This window comes from Trichechus manatus, unplaced genomic scaffold, assembly GCF_000243295.1.
Source record: "Trichechus manatus latirostris isolate Lorelei unplaced genomic scaffold, TriManLat1.0 scaffold00078, whole genome shotgun sequence".
Lineage (NCBI taxonomy): Eukaryota > Metazoa > Chordata > Mammalia > Sirenia > Trichechidae > Trichechus > Trichechus manatus.
In genome coordinates, this window is record NW_004444014.1 from 10,135,513 (window position 1) to 10,145,024 (window position 9,512).

Below are 9,512 nucleotides of genomic sequence, written 5' to 3' on the forward strand. Positions count from 1 at the left end.
ACAGTGAGGTTAGAATATGTTGCTGAAAACTAAGATTTGCATGAAAGAAAAATAACCAGGCCCAAATCAGTAGCAGGGTAAGAGTCTCAGTACACAGGTAAGTTGTAACCTTGTCCTGAGTGGGCCACTCATCTATTGTGTGGTTCTGAGTGAGTTCCTGGCTCCCAGTCACTATTATCTCAGAAGTCAGTAGAGAATTAAACACACTTAAAAACAAATATTTTAACTCTGAAAATGGAAAAGATGTTGTTGTGTGCCATCGAGTGTATTCCAAAAAACTCATAGCGACCTCATGTAACAGAGCTGAACTGTCCCATAGGGTTTCTTAGGCTGTAATCTTTATGGGAGCAGATTACCAGGTCTTTTCCCTCATGGAGCCACTGATGGGTTTGAACCGCTGACCTTTCAGTTAGCAGCTGAGCTCTTAACCATTGCACCAATATGGCTCCCTGAAAAAGACGTTAGACGTCATCAAGTTCAATACTGACATTTTAAAAATTCATAAACAGGAAACAACAGAGTTTAGGCGACAATTGTAGTACATTGGAAATTATGGACATAGTATTTTACAACTCTTCCCATGAAGAGGTGGATTCCTTTTATCTACTCTTGAATCTGGACTGGCCTTGGGACTTACTTTGCCCAGTGGAATGGTGTGGAGTTGAGATTATGTGGGTTCTGGAGACTGGAGTATAAGAAGTTGCAGCTTCCACTTCTGCACTCTTGTAATGCTGCTGCCACTGTGTAAGGAGGCTGAGGCTGGATCACTGACTGACAAGAAACCCATGGAAATAAAAGCCCAGTGGCAAGGCCCCAGGAATGTGAGTGAAGTCTTCTTGGACCTTCCCACTGTTGTAGTTGCCACCAGACTACAATCACATGATTGATCCCATATTGTTTATTCAGGCCATGATGTTTGAAGTGATTTGTTACACATCAGTAGGTAATTGAAACGAAACCCCTGCAGTTGACAGTGGAGTGGACCATGCACCCATCTGACCCAGAGTTTGGTCCACATTGCCCTATACTCCTGCACACCATGCCTCTCCTCTCTCACTAGGCATCAGTTCCACTGAGAAGGAAGATCCAAACATATTATAAATGAAAACTAAAGTATAAAATGATATATGATCAAAAGGGGTAAAACACAGAACAGAATTTCAAATTCTCATGGAATCCAAATTTTGTGGAGCCATGGAGACTGGATGATCCCCTGAAACTATTTCCCTGAGATAATGTTTAAACCTTAAACCAAAAACATTCCCTGAAGTCTTCTTAAAACCAAACAATAGTTAAACTAACTAGTAAAAAAATGTCTACCTTGAGCATTATGCTCTTTTAAGAACTACCTGTATGGGATCAAATTAACAAAAGCAACTTGAAAGATTAGATAGGAAACTTAGGGGGGAGTAAGTTTATATTAATGGGGGAGCAACAACTCAGAAAAGGAGGGTGAGAATGGTTGCACAATTTGAAGAATGTAATCAATGTCACTGAATTGTACATGTATAAAAGGTTGATGTATGTTTTGCTGTGTATATTCTCAAGAACAACAATAACAAAATAAGTAATTTTTTAAAAAAAGGAAATATGAACACAATGTATTCTGTTATAATTACTTTCCCTCTCACATTGCTGTTATAATCTAAGATTTGCTTCAAGTTTCTGAGAAGCAGCATGTGGTAAGCCTTATAGTTAATTCTGGACCCGGAAACCCCCTTCCACATGACCTGCAAACAGACCATTCTGTAGCTTTGCATGCATTTGGATATTCAATGGGCACCTACATTATTAAGAAATTCTGCTTGGCAGAGGTTTATATTTCCCCAGAGATGATTTCAGAGATCCTCAGCCCACTCCTGTTGTCTGGACCCAGGACTGTGCCCCCAATGCCCAATGGAGCTGTTTTGCCACGTGGTTCCAGCTCTAAGTCACCTTTCATGCAGTGACTCTTACTACAGCTCTGCCATCTCCACTTTATGTTCCCCACATGCTCCTCTTCCCCTGACACATGCTGCCTCTTCCCTCAATTTCCTCTCCTGGACCTCATTTTCTGCTGTTTTAACTTCCACATTTAGTTTTACACATGCTTCATCAATAAATCTCTCCCACTCATTTATCTCCCTGAGTATCTCCGATCCTGTTTCCATCACTCTCAATCTCAGGAAAGCTCCTCTTTTAGAGAGCAATTTGGTTTCTGGAGGAAACTGAAGAAACTCTTTCTGGTTCTCTTCAAAGGCATGATCTCATCCGTCCCACTGGCTGGTTGCCACCCTCTCTAGTTTCCAAGTCACTGTTTTCTGGCAGAGGGAACCTTACTGAGGCAACGTTAAAGTTGGGTGCAATTCATTCTTCAGTCTAAGGCTATGTCTGTCTCTGCTTCAAAAGAAAAGCTAAAATAAAAAAACAAAGCAATGATACATCTAAAACCAGTCTCTGTTGAGTTGATTCTGACTCATAGTGACCCCATGAGTGTCAGAGTAGAACCATTCCCTATAGGGTTTTCAATGGATGATCTTTCAAAAGTAGATCACCTGGCCTTTCTTCTGAGGCATTTCTGTGCAGACTAGAACTTCCAATCTTTTGGTTAGCAGCCAAATGCATTAACCAGTTGTATCATCCAGGGACTCCTTGATATTCCTAGGCTTTGTTAAACAATAAGTTATTTTAAAAGCTGCTTTTGGATTTAACTGATCTACCAATCAATCATCAAATATTATTTGAGCATCTTACCACAGACAGACAGTGCTGTATGCAGGGGAAGATACAATGGGCAGGTTGTGATCCATGTCCTCCAGAACTTTAAAACACAGACATGGTACAAAATAAATGCATGACAATATAGCTGACATGAGGGCTGGTATATACTTCATCTCTGATGAAAACCTATTGGGATTAAAAATAAGCTATGATTTCAAATGATTAAATCAACCTCTAAGCCATCCATAACAAGGGATATGAAGCTAGGGCTACCCTGGGCTTGTCTCTAGAACATCTTTTTGAGAATTACAAAAAAAAATGCCTTTTTGGACAGATGAATTAGGAAAAGTTACCTCTTTCTTTGTCTTTGAATGCAGTTACTCACCAGCTTAGCAAATGAAGGGCCAACAGGACTTCTGTCTGCCCCTTGTCCCCAGCCTAGACCCCTCCCTTCAGGGCACAACCTGCACAGCTCCCTCTGTAGTGTTTCTCTCCTGGGATCAGGGAGTATCTACAGTTTCCATAAATGGTATGCAAATTGCAGTGTTTAAGGACATCTAAAATGCACCTTAGAAGTGGGGATGGCGAGACTTCGTCTCACTCACTTTGGACATGTTATCAGGAGGGGTGAGTCCTTGGAGAAGGACCTCAAGTTTGGTAAAGTAGACCTTCAGTGAAAAAGAGGAAGACCCTCAAGGAGATGGGGGTTGCAACAATGGGCTCAAATACAGCAACAGTTGTGAGGATGGTGCAGGACCAGGAAGTGATTCATTCTGTTGTATATAGGGTTGCTATGAGTCGGAACTGACTCCACGGCACCACCACCAACAACAGCATGCTTGTTCTCAGGAAAGAGACTATAATTTCCTTTGAATCCCCCAAGAAGTCGATGCAAAACAATGGTTAAAGATCACTACTCCAGACACAGAATCTTACAGGACCTTGGTCTTAGAGTTAATGGATCTCGTTTTGCATTCGATTCTTCAACCTGTGAGCTGAGTGGCATTCCTGAAGCTACTTAAACACTCTGGCCTTTGCTTTTTGTTGATGTTGTTGTGTTTCTTTTGAGGTCCTGCTGATGGTTATGCTTGTTACATATACACAGTTCAAGTGATATTTGTAATGTGTTTAGATGCACAGTGACATCCTCTCACTCCGATCAGCCATTCAAATGTGCTGGATGCAAAAGGTTAACTCATTAGATTTCACTGTTTTTGTGTGTGTGTGTGTGTTTTTCTCAGGGCAGTTTCTCACTGACGAATAAAAACTTGCATCTGGATAGATTCCAGACATTTTAGCTTTTTCCTCCCAGGTCTATTGGTATGCTGTGTTTGCTGTTTGTCTGAAGTCTAAAGCTTCCCTTTTAGAATTTCCACTTGGCTTGTTTTCTAGGGTGCCTGCCTCCCTCTCTGTGGTGCACCTGACAGAACAAACCAAAACCTCCGCCATCAAGTTGATTCTGACTCATGGCAACCCCATGTGTTTCAGAATAGAACTGTCCTCCATAGGGATTTCAATGGCTGTAATCTTACAGAAGTAAATCACCAGGCCTTTCTTCTGCAGTGTCACTGAGTGGATTAAAACCATTAACGTTTGGTTAGTAGTTGAGCACAGTTTGCACCACCCAGGAACCCTGCAGTGCACATGAACGGACCTCTAACACGTAGATTTCTTGCCATTTCTTTCCTGCCCATCATTTACTCAGGTCCTTACTTTCTACCCTCCCCAGTTTAATTTCCACAGAGCTTCATTATAATCACTCCTTTGATAAAAATCTTTTCTTGCCCCTTCTATCATATTATTGGGAAAATCTCAATCTGGTTAAATCTACCCTCCTGCCTATTTGGTGCCTGTATCTAAGCAACAAAAATTGTTCTAAAACATCACTGCCAGAGAGAGTGTGAGTTTCTACCACCAACCTGGGAAACAGCTTGGCATTGTCTTTTAACCTTGTGTCTACCCTATGACCCAGCAGTTCCATTCTTAGGTAAGTAACTCAAAGAAATGGATCACATATACCAGGAAATATGCATGAGAATGGACATACAACATTTTTTTAATAGCAACAACAATGAAAATCTATACAGCTGGTGGCAATAAATGAATTGCATATCTAAGCAACAATATGGATGTAGCTAATAAATATAATATTGAACAAAATTAAGTCACAGAAGAACACATTCAATATGTTTTAAAGCTCAAAGCCAGCCAAACTAAGCAATATTCAGTTTAGGGCTCATCTGTATGTGGTACAATATGCATATAACTATATAACACAGCACGAACACAAGTGAGGATAGAGACAGAATTTAAAATAGTCATTATATCTTCTAGAAAGGGGAAGAGGAAGGAGGAAAGAGTCATGTAAGTACTGGTAAAATTCATATTAACTCCTTGACTGGTTTCATATTAAATATATGGCCACACAGTTCAGGTGGTCCGTCACCACTATCTGCAGATCCTATTACAGTAGCCAGGTCAATTCATTCTTCCACTTTAGAAGGTGATTGCAAAATTTATACCTTCCTGACTTCCAGGCACATGGCACTATAGTCAGAAACACACTGTCCCGCTGCAGCAGAGATCCAAAAAACTAAGTCAAACAGAGTTACACATCAATCCTGAAACACTAAGCATCAAATGAAGAGGTAAAGAACTCAGCCAAGCACCGAATGGAATAAGAAACTGACCGAGACAAGAGAGCAGAGGAGAAATACATGCAGAGGTCCCCTATTAGCTACAACAGCACAGATTCACCATCCCGGACTCCTATCGGAGATCAGTACACAGGGGGTACAAGAAAGCAGCTTTACAGAGCTTGCAGCAGGAGACAGAACAACCAGTAACCAGAGATATATGCTTTCCCACCCCCCACCCTTCTTTACCCTCACTCGGCCTCCCCTGCTTCCTGCAGCCACAGTCTCTTGTCCAGGAAGCACTGGCTTCACCCCAGTGTCGCTTGGATTCCAACCGACTGCACTGGCCAGCTCCCTGAGTGCCATTTGTTGGCTGCTGGTGTTGCTTTTTTCCACTTATTTAGATTTCTTTCTTACCTCTCACCACCTCCCCCTCCTTTCTCTCAAATACCTGGCTCCATGTGCCATCTTTGCTTCTTCCTGAAAGGCTGTGAAACACCGCTTGACTGTAAAACCGCTTCCCGGCCTGTACTGCCACACTGGTTGGACCCCCGGACTTTTTGTTTGTTTGTTGTTTGCTCTGATTTGTTCTTTTGTTTGTTTTCTTTTTCTTTTCTTGGCTTGGGAGCCCCTTCTAGCCAGGCAGTTCCTTGTGGCTTGGAAACTACTCCCTTACTCTGTGCAGAAGCATAGGGACATCCCTGGGACATTTCTTTCTTTTTTGGTTTTGTTTTGGTTTTGGTTTTTGGTTTTTTTTTCTTTCTTTGTTTTGTCTTCTTCTCTTTCTTATTCCCTTTTAGTCTTTCTACATTTCTAGTTGCTTGATTTATTCATTTTTTTCTTTTACCATTTTTCTTTCTTTTTTATTTTTGTTTTTCCCCATTTCTCAGTCTCTCATCTCTCCACTCCAATACCAAGCTACCTTAGCATTCTTTCTTGTTTGTGTGTATGTTTTTGGCTCCTGTTCCTTTTTCCTCTCTCTCATCATTCCCATACCCATCTTAGCTCCACATTTCACAATCAACCACCTCCTTCCTGCCCACCTGCACTGTGCACTGAACATCATACTCCCAAGCAGCACAGGCACAGCCTACTGGAATCTGGTCTTCGCTGATTCCCTGTCTGTACTGTCTGCCCCAGTATGTGCCACAAACAACCCATCGTAGAAACTTCCCTTCAACTGGACCTGCCCTGCTGTACCATACCTGAGTGACTGACCCTGCCCATTGGAGAAGGAGGTGAAAAGTATTGTGCCCACAGATGAACAAACAACAAAGAATGCACAGCCCATCTGCTCAGACATAACCACATAAAACAAAAAAGCAGAACTAAATGAAAAAAATCTACAATCAATAATCAAGGAAAATAACTACTGAATGCCCCAAAGAAAGCAGATAATAGCAAAACATATACAAAAACAGGACAGGATGGTTCCAGTAGGCATCCAAAACAAAACACCAGATGACTTTCCAGGAGAAGAAAAGGCACTAGAACTACCTGATAGGGAATTCAAATCTCTTATATTCAGTATTATACAAGAGTTGAAGCAAAAAGCAGACAAAAATGAGGAAACAATAGACAAATTCATGGAAACGACAGAAAAATTCATGGAAAATACAGACAAAAAACGGAAGAATTCAAGAAAATAATACAAGAACTAAATGCTAAAATAAATTCACAACTAGAAATCATACAAAAACAACAATTAGAAATCAAAAAAATAAACAACAAGATTTCAGAAATGGACAGTGTCATAGAAGGGCTGAGGAGCAGGTTTGAAACGATAGAACATAGGATCAGCAAAATTGAAGACAAACACTGGATACAACTCTGAGAAAATATCAGAAAAAAGAATGAAGAAAAATGAAGAAACCCTGAGAATTATGTGGGATACAATCAAAAGCAAAAATCTGCAAGTGATCGGAGTTCCAGAACAGGGGGAGAAAACAGAAAACACAGAGAGGATCATTGAAGAACTGCTGACAGAAAACTTCCCAATGTCATGAAAGACGAAAAGCTGGCCATCCAAGAAGCACAGCGAACCCCGTATAGGATAGACCCCAAAAGAAAATCACCAAGGCATATCATAATCAAACTCACTAAAACCAAAGACAAACAAAGAATCCTGAGAGCACCTCGTGAAAAACAAAAAGTCAAATACAGAAGAGAAACAATAAGACTAAGCTCAGATTATTCAGCAGAAACCATGCAGGCAAGAAGGTAATGGGATGACATATAAAACCTTGAAAGAAAAAAATTTCCAGTCAAGAATAATATACCCTGCAAAACTCTCGTTCAAATATGACGGTGAAATTAGGTCATTTCCAGATAAACAGAAATTAAGGGATTATGTAAAAACCAAACCAAACTTGCAAAACTTATTAAAGTAAGACCTTCAGTCTGAGAACAAAGAACATCAGACCACAGGCTGAAAATCGGCCACAGGATTGTACTAGCCAGATACCAACCTAGAAAATGTACTTTTAAGGACTACCCAAAACCAAAAGAATTACAACAGGGAACCAATCTGTAAATGACAACAACATCAGAACAATAAAAGAGGGAATAAATGATGTAGGTATAGAACCTTCTAATGGAGAGGAAGGCAAGGTGATACCAAGTAATAACAGACTAGTTAAAACCTAGGAAGATTAGGGTAAATTTCAACATAACCACAAAGAAAGTTAACAAACATATTCATCAAAATAAAGAAGAAAAACATAAAGTCTCAGTAAAAACAAAACCTACAAAAACAAAATAAATGAAAAAAAAATCCACAAACAAAAGGAACTCAGCACAGGAGAGTAAGAGGAACAAAGAAAATGTCAGCACCACAAAAAAAAAAAAAAGAAAGAAAATCACTACAAAATGATAGCAATAAACTCACACCTATCAATAATTACACTGAATGTAAATGGCCTAAATGCACCCATAAGCAATGGAGAATGACAGAATGGATAAAAAAACAGGATCCATCCATATGCTGTCTACAAGAGACACACCTTAGAAACAAAGATGTAAATTTTATTAAAAATCAAAGGATAGAAAAAAATATATCAAGCAAACAACCAAAAAATTGCGGGAGTGGCAATACTAATCTTAGATAAAATAGGCTTTAAAACAAAATCCACCATAAAAGACAAAGAAGGACACTATATAATGATTAAGAGGACAATCCATCATGAAGACATAACCATAATAAACATCTATGCATCCAATGACAGGGCTCCAAAATACGTAAAATAAACTCTAACAGCACCGAAAAGAGAAATTGGCAGTTCCACAATAATAGTAGGAGACTTCAATACACCACTCTTGGTAAAGGACAGAACATCTAGAAAGAATCTCAACAAAGATACAGAAGACCTAAGGGGCACAGTCAGCCAACTTGATCTCATAGACATATATAGAACACTACACCCAATAGCTACAAAGTACGCATTCTTTTCCACTGCTCATGGAACGTTTTCTAGAATAGATCAGATCTTAGGCCACAGAGCAATCCTCAACAAGATCCAAAATGCTGAGATAATACAAAGTATCTTCTCTGACCACAATGCCATAAAGGTAGAAACTAACAACAGGAAGACTAAGAAAAAAAAAATCAAGTACATGGAAACTGAATAACACCCTGCTTACACGTCACTGGGTAATAGAAGAAATCAGAGATGGAATAAAAAAATTCCTAGAATCAAACGAGAATGAAAACATGGCATAACAAAACCTTTGGGACACAGCAAAGGCAGTCCTCAGGGACAATTTATAGCTATAGATGAACACATCAAAAAGAAGAAAGGGACGATATCAAAACTTTCACTACAGAACTTGAACAAATAGAAAGAGAATAGCAAAAAAGCCCACAGCCACTAGAAGAAAGGAAATAATAAACATCAGAGGAGAAATAAATGAAATAGAGAACAGAAAAACAATAGAAAGAATCAAATAAACCAAAAGTTGGTTCTTTGAAAGGATCAACAAAATAGACAAACCGCTGGCTAGACTGACAAAAGATAAACGGGAGAGGATGCAAATAACCCAAATATGAAATGGGGGACATTACAACAGACCCAACTGAAATCAAAAGGATTATAACAGAGTATTATGAAAAACTATACTCCACCAAATTTGAAAACCTAGAGGAAATGGATAAATTTCTAGAAACACACTACCTACCCA